The sequence below is a fragment of the Bison bison genome, unplaced genomic scaffold (assembly GCF_000754665.1).
Source record: "Bison bison bison isolate TAMUID 2011002044 unplaced genomic scaffold, Bison_UMD1.0 scf7180017864233, whole genome shotgun sequence".
In the NCBI taxonomy this organism is placed as follows: Eukaryota; Metazoa; Chordata; class Mammalia; order Artiodactyla; family Bovidae; genus Bison; species Bison bison.
In genome coordinates, this window is record NW_011494805.1 from 4,000,096 (window position 1) to 4,012,515 (window position 12,420).

Sequence of the window (12,420 nt, forward strand, 5' to 3'; positions counted from 1 at the left end):
TTGCAAAATTTTGTACCATTTTATGTATGTATGTATATATGTATGTATATTATTTGCCAAACACAGGAGTAGGCTAACTCAGTCTCAAACTTAAAAGGCTAGCAGAAGTTACAGTCTGGTATAAAGGCATGTCTAGGATTAGATGGAGAAGGCAATGGCACCCCACTCCAGTAAGTACTCTTGCCTGGAAAATTCCGTGGATGGAGGAGCCTGGTAGGCTGCAGTCCATGGAGTCACACAGAGTCAGACACAACTGAAGCGACTTAGTAGCAGCAGCAGCAGCAGCAGCAGGATTAGATACAATAGAGGACCTCCTGCAGCTCCAGAATTCCAGTATCAGAAGTAGCACACCTCTGATTTCAAGGTAGACTGGATACTTCCACCAAGAACGAAATGAATATAGTGTAATGTGAGTGTCCCACAGTGGGTACCAGCAAGAAGGGGGCAGAGCCTCTTTCAGGTAAGGCAGACAGCTGGAGAAGACTCTTGTGAGTCCTTCAGACTCCAAGGAGATCAAAGCAGTCAATCCTAAAGCAAATCAACCCTCAATATTCATTGGAAGGACTAATACTGAAGCTGACGCTCCAATGTTTTGGCCACTTGATGCAAAGAGCCGATTCATTGGAAGAGACCCTGATGCTGGGAAAGATTGAAGGCAAAAGAAGAGGGAAGCAGAGCAAGAGATGGTTAGACAACATCACCAACTCAATGGAAATGAATCTGAGCAAACTCTGGGAGACAGTGATGGACAGGGAAGCCTGGCGTGCTGCAGCCCCGGGGTTGCAAACAGCCAGACACAGCTTAGCGACTGAACAACAGAAATGGACAGAATACCTTTCCAAACCAGAGTCATTCCACAGATGCAGGGTGGGGGCAGCGGTAGCTCGCATCCTGTAGATAGACAGTTAGACATCTAGAAACTGTGTTTGTTTGGGAAGGTAGGGCACACGATTTTGAAACTCTGGTGTGAGGTTTTGAATTCTTCCAAGAAAACTGCACAAATACATACAAACTACTGTTACATAATCTCGTGAACTTCATAGACTATGTGAAAGCTCTACCAGGTAAGTGGAGTCAGGGGTAATGGAAGGAGGGCATTTTCCTTCAGTTGCTAAAGAACCTTACATCTCAGATCAGCCTGATGCGTGTTCAGTGTAACATCCTTGTCTCTTTGCGATCTCATGGACTGTAGCCTGCCAGGCTCTTCTGTCCATGGAATTCTCCAGTCAAGAATACTGGAGTGGGTTGCCATCCCCTTCTCCAGGGGATCTTCCCAACCCAGGGATCAACTTGGGTCTTCCACAGGGGAGCCCTCCCTGGTGGACACCGGCATTAAAACCACAATGTGGAGGTCTGCGGCTAGAAGTCCCTTGGCTGACCTGGTCATGTGCACTGCCGGGATCTTTGGTGGCAACTCTCTGTGCTCTGTCTCGCTTGTCCTAGTCTCTGTCATCTAATTTAAGAACCGATTCATACATTTAATCCTTCGGGAAGCTCGCCCTTACCATTCTTTGTTCAGTACCTTTTTTAATCTCATAATTCTCTTCTGTAATAAAGTCACAGCTTTGGGGGAGAACAAACTGTGTCTGGTTTATTTCTGAATCTCCGTTTCCAGCACAGTGCCAGGCACGTGGGAGAAAATCTTTGTCTTGAGAATGAATAAAAGCCAGCTGCTATATTGTGTACAGAAAGTTTTGCTCTGTGCTAGGAACTAGGATACTTTTCACAGCTTCAGAAATTAAATCAATGCATAAAAAATTTCATGTAATCTGCAACAAGGTTTTTATATGGGTTGAATTGGGATGCACGCACGCGGTATAATGTAAAATGCAGTGCCATGCCCGGGGGGACAGAAATGAACCAAGCATAGCACAGCGTTTGGGAGCGCTGACTGGCGAACAGTTCTGAAGTACAGGTCTATTATGTAAGCAAATCTCTGGGTGTTAATCTGTCTCCCCTGATTGTTCAGCTGGCGCTTCAAAACAGACTGTGCTTTCTTCCCCTTAACACTTTTTTCTTATTGAAATATCTCAAGGCTTCAGGACCGGCATACCTTGAGTCTGGTATAAAAGATAAGGCATTCACTGTGGAATACAAAACCAGAAAAGTGGGATTATTTTCCTCCAACAAGAAAAAAAAAAAGTTTATTATGAGAGAAGAGGTTTTTAATTAGAGTAGGGAAAACAAGTTCAAATACAGTAGGATAAATCTGTGATTTAGCTGTCTTCCAAAAGTACTAGCCTTTGTTCAAATAAGTACCCCAAATCACTGATGTTTGTATTTGTAGAGAAAATATATAATTTTATAGGACTCTGGACCATGTTCTTAGTTTCAAAGAATTATGTCATTCAGGACTTAAATATCAAAAAATAGGTTTAACCTAAACCTGATAGAACACAAAATCAATCTCAAAAATCTACGATAATCAAATATCAAGAGCTTCTTTATATTTACTTGTTTTCCTAAACATTAGTAAATAATTTCAGTTCTTCAGTCTCTTGCTTTTAGGAACTTTAAGTTAACTGGACTGAAATCATCTGCATGTCAGCTTGCATATCCATTTTCGCATCTGTTTAGTCATTGTACTTGAGGTCATAGAGACACACGTGTTCTCCAAACATTTTACACAAAACCTTACCCATGGTCATTTTCCTAGTCTGATGGCTTAAAATCTTTCTAGTAGCCTCTCAGTTCCCAACTGTTTTCATCTTTGCTAGTTTTTTCTGCCTAGAACCCTAAATCCAATCTCAGTTTTATCTGATAACTCTTTAGCCCTTACTTATCTTTTAGAATTCAGCTCAAGTCTACCTTCTGGCATTTTTCAGTCTGTTTGGCTCGGCTTTGAGTACAGTGTACACAACTCTAAAATACCTTTGTCTCTGCCCCACTTTGGCTTTTGGAGACAAGCTGTGCAAGAGGGTACTCACTAGTGCACAGCAGATGTTGGACCACGGCAAGTTCTCAAACATTTTGCAGTACATTAATGGATGACCTTTCAAGCTCCAATCTTACAGCCATTCTAAGCACTTCACAGTTATTAACTCATTTAGTACAACATTCATCTGATCTTGCTGTCTGTCTTATACCAAAGAGGAAGGCAGAGAACACTAAGATAGAGATTAAGCCGCTTTTCTGAGGTCAGACAGCTAGTAAGTGGTGCAGTAGTTGCTATAATAGAATAATCACGATAATTGTGATAACGACCCTAGGCCTCTGCTGCAGAGCACGCTGTCCTGAATATCTCCTTTTCCTCTCCTGATATATCTTTGAAAGTACTGGATGATTGACCTTGTTCCCAAGAGAATGATGAATGATTTATTGCTCGTATGCCTGCTCAAAGTATTTTTAACCTCAATCTCGTCATTAATTCAATAAATATTTATTGCATCCCTACCCTGAGGCGTGCACTGGGAATATACAAATGAATAAATACACACTGACTACAGGTGACTGAGACTCATAAAAGCAAAATGTTTTCTAACATTTTGCATTTTGTTAACATTGTGTCCCAGGAACGCTTGTTCTATATTACTTCATTTTAGAATAAGTGCAATGACAATTTTCAGAAAAGCTTAAAAATTTGTCTTCTATCAGGTAGACATTTGACTCTGAGAAAGACATTAAAGTACATTTTGTAGTGAATTATCATAATTGCTCTCCATAGCTGCTCAATTTTAGGAGTTTGTTTGCATCTATACATTTCTCTGCAATTCACCAAGTTTATAAAGCTATCAGAAAATAAAAACATTTCTCTGCAATACACAGTTTATAAAACTATCAGAAAATAAAAAGCCTAATCTAAAATTAAATATCTCTATGTTATTTTTCACTGACAATGAAAATGCTTATCTAATTTTTTAAAAAATTTTATTCTCTGTTCATAACCAAGCACAACTTTAACACTTCTCGCATCTTAGTTTCCTTTCCAACTGTCATTCTGAAGAATAAGTGGAATATAGAGTTTGGAAGTTATATTTGCTTTGCATGAATAAAAAACAATAAAAGCTGTTTTCCCCCATCCCTGAATTATGGAGCAATGACTCTTAGAGCAGATAAGGGATATTACAAGGTGTCATTGTCACAGGCACTTTTCTAAACCTGGCCATGGATAATATAAAAACTTGAATATACTTTAAAATTTTTAAATGCTCTTTGATGGCAGGAGTGGCTTTCATTTTTGTGTTTATTGACAGCATTTTCCTTTCCTGATTTGACCATAGTCTAGTAGGCCATTTCACTTTTTACAAAATGTCTTGCGGCTCTTTACTATAACATGTCGTTTTGCAGCATTATAGAAAAGGGGCATACTGCAGTGTTGCCATGTTAGAACGTTCCTTCCAAGGAAGAGAATCACTTTATAATTGTGCTGTTGCATGGCACCATTTTAGATTTATAAAACTTTGTGGCTTGTGTATATTTAATGCATTCTGTTATATTTTTTGCCTTGTCTATTTCACTACCCTAGATACGGGAGTCACTGAGCTCTTGCTTATTATTAATGTCTTTCTGTTTCACCTTTAATTCTACTCCTTCTTATATTGATAACAAACATAATGTTATGCTAAAGTACAATAATGATAATTCTTCAAAAATTTACTAATTATGCAATCTTTTAAGAAAAAAAATATTTTAAAGTAAATCCTCTAAAAGAGAGCTTTGAGTGTATCAGGATAGTCTTTTAAAGCATTGATGGAAGTAATTACTAATGGTGACCAAAGGATTATATTTGGAAATTACAGGTGATGACTAACAAAGAAGATTTAATGCTTTGTTCAGATTTTTACTGTTGCAAATATGATTGATGAGTATATTTGTGCTGTTCCTCAGAAATTACTTAACTCTTTCTAGCTTCTGAGATATCTACCTATGGATCTCACCTTCCTAATGAAATGAGTAATATCATTGTTAGATAAGGCTTGTTCCACAGTGCCTGGATTTAGAAAACAATAGATAGTAGCTAAAATTACCTAAATTTGTGCTCTTTTTAAGCCTAATTGTTCTTTCCAGATGCTTTTCTCCTTTTCATTCATCTTGAAGAAATGAACTTGAATTACTCACCCTTTTGAACTGAATATTAGGTCAGAGAAAGTTATATTTCTTTCCCTTGGTGTTTCTACAACTCTTTTGGCTTTCTTATATTATGACCAATTACCACCTTATATGTAGTTAACTGTCTTCTGATTTATATGATGATATCCACAAGATATCAAGCTCTATCTTATTTATGCTTTTAGCCCTACTGCCAAGGATAGTGTCTGGCATAGAGCAGATCCTCAATAAGTATTTTTAGACTTCTGAAGAGTTTACAGTATAAAAGACCTTAGGCATCTGTGCAAAAATTTATTCTTGCAGTCAAATAAATCAATATCTTGCTTAACTTCAGCTTAATTGTCAGGAAATAATGTTGAAATAATCAACTTCAACTGCACTTTTCTTTACTAGTTCCTTAAACACAGCAGTTGATTCTTTGCTATTTAAATGATATAACTAACGTCAAATATGATTGACATGTAGTCTTGAATCCTCATATCCAGGTCAAGCATAGATAGTTGTAGAAATTTCCATATAGGTAAAACCATGACATCACAGAAGCACAATTCTAAATTTCCAGACATGGCTCAAAATTAAATCTCTCCACCAATCATTTTAAAGAACATTGTTTAAAGTTTCATACTGTATCTAAAATTGTTGTAATGTTACAATATTATATATGACATGACATGACATAACAATGTTGGTTATATCAAGTCTTGAGTCTTGGGACAGGAATTCATTTCTCTTTTCGAAATTTTCCTCACATGACACTGTTACATGCTTTCTCCTAGTATAGAGCTAATCCATTATCTTGCCTTTCTCTCTTCTTAATTAAAAACATACACAGAAACGAATGAGAAAAATTCAACATAAAATATATTTCAAAAGCATGTAAAAGGAAAAGATAGATCTAGGTTGGAACCTACTAGTATTTATCATGTTACCTTAAGTTTATAACTGATAAAAAGAATGAAATAGCACATAAAGAGAATTTTAGTTAATTTGAAAAAAATTTTAAAGATTTTATTATGGCCTTAAAATATAAAATCAGAAAATATATATTTATAAATGGATCTTTATAAAGCTATTATAAGTGGGTGATTTTTATTTGATCACTCTCTACTCCAAATGAAGTACATACTTTTTTTCGATTAAGTGAGAAAGCACAAGAATATAGTTTTCTCATGGAAACAAAACCATAATGATCAATTAATTTGATTTTATTTTTAAATAAAAGCATCTGGCATTAGATACTCATAAGTTAGTAGTTAAGTGTAAAAAAGGATAGAAGTTAAGTAACAAATCTAAGTCAATTTATGTATAAATACTTTATAACATTTTATTTAGTTTCTACTCTGTATGTACATCTAATGCAATTGATATACATAATAGATAATTGTATATGATATGATAAATGCTATAATTAAAGTCTACAAATTGACCTTGAGACCATCTAGAAGTGACATCTGACCAAAACAAAGGGGGGGGTCTAGATTTTTCTAGAAAATGTCGCATTTGGGTTGAGTCTTGAAAAAGTAGGAGGCATAACTATGAAATAGTAAGGAAAGTGAAATACATTTCAACAGGTAAGAGATTAGGGCAAACATGGCAGATTAGGGAATTGTGAGGAAGTTTAAGCTGTACATGGAAGTGGAGACATAAAAGTGAGGAGGCAGGAAGTGTTCAAATCCATAAGGACTGTTTAGGTGACGTTAGGGAGTTTATCTTAAAGGCAATGGGGAGTTATTGAAAGAAGTTAAGCAGGAGTGGCTCCTTGGAAAATACCCTGATGCTAGGAGAGATTGAAGGTAGGAGGAGAAGGGACAATAGAGGATGAGATGGTTGGATGGCATCACCGACTCAATGGACATGAGTTTGAGCAAGCTCCAGGAGTTGGTGATGGACAGGGAGGCCTGGCGTGCTGTGGTCCATGGGGTTGCGAAGAGTCGCACACGACTGAGTGACTGAACTGAACTGAAGCAGAAGTGCCAGTGTCAGTCTTAATCCTTTTTTCTTCAGCCAAAGATGTTGATAATCAAAGAGGAGAGGGAGTCTGGAGAGAAAGGAGAGTGTTTCTCTTTGGATAGCCTCTATTTTCTCTAGGAGTAAATTGCTGAAGTCGTCCCCTGAGAGTGAGGATGAGGAACGCGGAGTAGCCTGTTTATGGACTGTGCTGAAGACTTAACAGTATCATCTGTGGGGAAACGGGGCAGAGAACTGATGTGCAAAGTTGTAAGAAGTGACCAATACACACTGTCAGCCTCTCCTTTCAGTCTGTCATGGCACTGGTTCACATCCAAGAAAGGCCAGGAAACACCGCAGCTAAGTCACTAAGGCACAGACATCTGAGTTTAGGTTGATTTGAGATTTGGGCTTTAAAAAACGTAAGAAACAGGAACAGAGGTTAAGGATATGGAAAAGCAGCCAAAGTGATAAGCTGCAGAGTCTTGACTAGATATAGAAGAGAGTGAAGACAGGATGGAGCAACAAATTAGAAATTGATGCTGACTAGTCCATGGGGTCGCTAAGAGTCGGACTCGACTGAGCGACTTCACTTTCACTTTTCACTTTCCTGCATTGGAGAAGGAAATGGCAACCCACTCCAGTGTTCTTGCCTGGAGAACCCCAGGGATGGGGAGCCTGGTGGGCTGCCGTCTATGGGGTTGCACAGAGTTGGACACGACTGAAGCGATTTAGCAGCAGCAGCAGCAGTCTAGATCATGTTTAGAAAACACAAGGGTATGAGAATCTTGAAAGAGCATATGATCATGTTCAAAGTGTAGAGCATTGGAGTTTACAGTTTTAAAGGTGGAGGGATTCTGGGAAAGTTCGAGAGATTCACCTTAAAAACTTTCAGAAACAATGATGTAGTTTTGTAAGAGAATGAAGTCAAAATGTATTAAACAATCTTAAAGGATCCTATCATTATTATCTCTATGATTATTTGCCAGGAAATAATTCAAGATGGCACAAAGATTATTAATAACCTAAGATATTCACTAGAGCTTTGTAAATAATACCAAATTATTACAGAAAAGCGAGTGTGTGTGCGTGCACGTTCAATACCTCGGTCATGTCCAACTCTTTGGGACTCCGTGGACTATAGTCCGCCTGGTGCTTCTGTCCATAGGATTCCCCAGGAAAGAATAGTGGAGTGGGTTGCCATTTCCTCCTCCAGAGGATTTTCCCTGACCCAGGGATCCTGCAGTAACAGAGAAGGGTTTAAATGAATTATGACAAACAAAATATCTGTGGAGGTATTAATTGGTAGAGCCTTTATGGAAGCAATTCAGTCTTGTCCATCAATTTTAAATGCAAATCTCATTCAATCAGGAATTCCACTTCTACAAATTTGCCCTAGAGATAAATTTATATATATGCAAAATGAACAAGGCAGTTTGTAACTGCTTCGTTGGTAAAAGTAAAGTAGGGAACTCCCTGGTACATCCATTTAATGGGATATTAGTACTCTTGCCTGGAAAATCCCATGGACAGAGGAGCCTGGTGGGCTGCAGTCCATGGGGTCGCTAAGAATCGGACACGACTGAGCGGCTTCACTTTGACTTTTCACTTTCATGCATTGGACAGGGAAATGGCAACCCACTCCAGTTTTCTTGCCTGGAGAATCCCAGGGACCGAGGAGCCTGGTGGGCTGCCGTCTATGGGGTCTCACAGAGTTGGACATGACTGAAGCGACTTAGCAGCATGAAGCTATAAAAATTTAATTTGAAAACTCTTTCCTAATGTGAAATGTTCTCCAAGATACATTGTTAATTGAAAAAGTAAAAAACATTTTCAGAACAGAGTATGTGGTATAATGCCATCTTATATTGAAAGGGAAAAGTCATACATGTATTTACATACATACGTATATGTGTACAAATCAGTTTCAGGTGAGTTTACTCACCAATGAGAAGAGATTTTGAAGGGTGAGGAAAACAGAATTGGAAAAACTCTCGTAGCTATTTTATTATAGATCTTTTTCACTTTGTGAATTTTGTTTTTTTTTTCCCAGTGCCCCCCAATATCAGTTATATTTGATGTATTTCCTTCCAATAATTTTAATGCTTGAAATGTTGATATTTTTATATCTGGATAGATATTATATACATAATCGTAATTATAATTCTTACATCAAATTCCAAGAATATTCTAATATCTTTAACTACTCTTCAAAAACTCCATTTTTAATGGCTGCATATTATTATTTTGAATCATAAAAATGTATTACTATTTGGAAATTTTAAAAACCCAAGTTATATAATAAATCTAAACATAAAAGTTATTGTAAATTTTTATTTTAGTGATTTGTAAATACATTCAAAATAATTATCTTGGGGACACAGTAGAGAAAATTCAAAAGATAAAGCTACATATAGCAGGCATAGTAAGATAAGAAAGTACCCCCAAAGTATCAGTGTGATATAGCAAGTGGTAGGATTGCATTTCAAGCAATATTTAGTCTCTACTTTTCGTTAAAGAACAATCGTGTATATATCTCAATGCATATACATTGTGTACATTTGGGTAAATTGGAAAGTCATTTTAGAAAATACTTTTCAATAATTCCTGAAACTCCATCCTTTCAAATGTGGAAATGATATTTCAGATTACAGTAAAATTTAATAGAGATAAGTGTGATTCTTCTATTACATCTTTCATTTGAATAGAAGATCGGTCTTGTGTGACAGATATACCTGTGAAGAACTTTTATCTGTTATCATAAATAAAGTATATTCACTGATATAAATTAAGAAAAAGTTGCAACAATAAGTCTCCAAGAAAAATCTAATGAATAATAATATAGATTTTTAGAAGGCCCTCATAACTCATAACTGAAATGAATGGCTATTTTGTTTTATATCTTTGACATAATTGACAATAAAGAAATAACTTACATTAAACATTCAGAGGAGCATATCTTAAAAGTCCAACCTCTGCAAAATTTTGGTTTCAGGCAGAAGGTATTTTAGTAAAGGAAGAATTTTAGTAAAACTGTAAAGTAAAATCTGAAATACCACTGTATTTTTTCATTTGCTAATTTACAAGGCTATTAAATGTGTAGTCATGAAAGAGACCAAAGAGATATTAGACTCATTCATAGGACAGAATAATTATTTTAAAAAATGTATATTTAATGTATCCATTATAATTACAATTAGATTCTTTGAAATATTCTTTGAGTTGTAATAGAAACTTTTGCAAATTCTTTTTTTTTTTAATTGTGAATTTTTTTTTTTTTACAATATTGTATTGGTTTTGCCATACATCAACATGAGTCTGCCACGGGCGTACACGTGTTCCCCATCCTGAACCGCCCTCCCACCTTGCTCCCTGTACCATCCCTCTGGGTCGTCCCAGTGCACCAGCCCCAAGCATCCTGTATCCTGCATTGAAACTGGACTGGCGATTCTTTCCTTATATGATATTATACATGTTTAAATGCCATTCTCCCATATCATCCCACCCTCTCCCTCTCCGACCGAGTCCAAAAGACTGTTCTGTACATCTGTGTCTCTTTTGCTGTCTCACATACAGGGTTATCATTAGCATCTTTCTAAATTCCATATATATGCGTTAGTATACTGTATTGGTGTTTTTCTTTCTGGCTTACTTCACTTTGTATAATAGGCTCCAGTTTCATCCACCTCATTAGAACTGATTCAAATGTATTATTTGTAATGGCTGAGTAATACTCCATTGTGTATATGTACCACAGCTTTCTTATCCATTAGTCTGCTGATGGACATCTAGGTTGCTTCCATGTCCTGGCTATTATAAACAGTGCTGCGATGAACATTGGGGTACACATGTCTCTTTCCCTTCTGGTTTCCTCAGTGTGTATGCCCAGCAGTGGGATTGCTGGATCATAAGGCAGTTCTATTTCCAGTTTTTTAAGGAATCTCCACACTGTTCTCCATAGTGGCTGTACTAGTTTGCATTCCCACCAACAGTGTAAGAGAGTTCCCTTCTCTCCACACCCTCTCCAGCATTTATTGCTTGTAGACTTTTGGATCGCAGCCATTCTGACTGGCGTGAAATGGTACCTCATAGTGGTTTTGATTTGCATTTCTCTGATAATGAGTGATGTTGAGCATCTTTTCATCTGTTTGTTAGCCATCTGTATGTCTTCTTTGGAGAAATGTCTGTTTAGTTTTTGGCCCATTTTTTGATTGGGTCGTTTATTTTTCTGGAATTGAGCTGTAGGAGTTGCTTGTGTATTTTTGAGATTAGTTGTTTGTCAGTCGCTTCATTTGCTATTATTTTCTCCCATTCTGAAGGCTGTCTTTTCACCTTGCTTATAGTTTCCTTTGTTGTGCAGAAGCTCTGAAATTATGTTAGCTTTTATCCTTTCCTCCTCATCACCACTGTTGTTAACATCTTGTATTTATAGTGGCACATGTATTATAATTAATGAACCAATATTGATGCATTGCAATTTATTAAAGTTCATAGTTTACCTTAGGCTTCATCCTATGTTGTACGTGAGTTCTGACAAATGTATAATGACAAGTATCCACTATTATGTTATTATATAGACTGTTTTCACTGGCCAAGTATTGCATTTGCACAAATTACAATACCGTTTCCTATCCCTGTCAGCAATGAATGAAAGTTCCTGCTGATCCGCTTCCTTGCTAGCATTTGGTGCTGCCAGTGTTTCGGATTTTAACAGTCCTAATAGCTGTGTAGTAATAGCTATTGTTTTAATCTGCAATCCTCTGTTAACATGTGACGTTGAGCATGGTTTCATGTTCTTACTTTTTGTCTATTTATTTATCAGTGAGGTGATTGTTCAGATGTTTAGCCCACGTTTAGCTGTGTTGTTTTTCATATTGTTGAATTATAAATGTTCCTTGTCTATTTTGGTTACCAGTTCTTCCTCAGATGTATATTTTGTGAACATTTTCTCTCAGTTGGAGACTTGTTCCATTCCCTAAACAGAGTCTTTCATACAGTCTACATTTTTATTATAATGAAGTCTAGTTTATTTTTTCTTTTAGAGATTAAAATGGTTTTATATCTAGAAAATCATCACTAAATGTTAGGGCACTGAGATTTTCAACTATGCTATCTTCTAGGAGTTTTATATTTTTGCATTTTACATTTAGGTGTATAATCCATTTTGAGTAATTGTTGTGAAGAATGAAAGGTCTGTGCCTCCATTCACATTCTTGTATGTGGATGCATAGTTGTTCCAACATCATTTGTTGAAAAGCTTTCATCAGAAAAAGTTATTTTTTTTTTCAATTTTATCCACTGACTTTCTATTTCCATGCACAAATTGCAGGGATTCAAGTTCGTTTCTACTCTGTACCTCAAGTTTTCTCCCCAGAATACTATACCTTTAGAAGAAGCCTTCCATCTTTTTACCAACCCCTTGTC

At 36.7% G+C, this 12,420-nt stretch overlaps 1 protein-coding gene across 1 annotated transcript in view; it reads left to right on the forward strand.

Moving 5' to 3' along the window:
• Positions 1-12,420, forward strand: part of RALYL (RALY RNA binding protein-like) — an 825,421-nt gene that overhangs the window by 277,991 nt on the left and 535,010 nt on the right. The gene's annotated exons all lie outside the window — the stretch shown is intronic.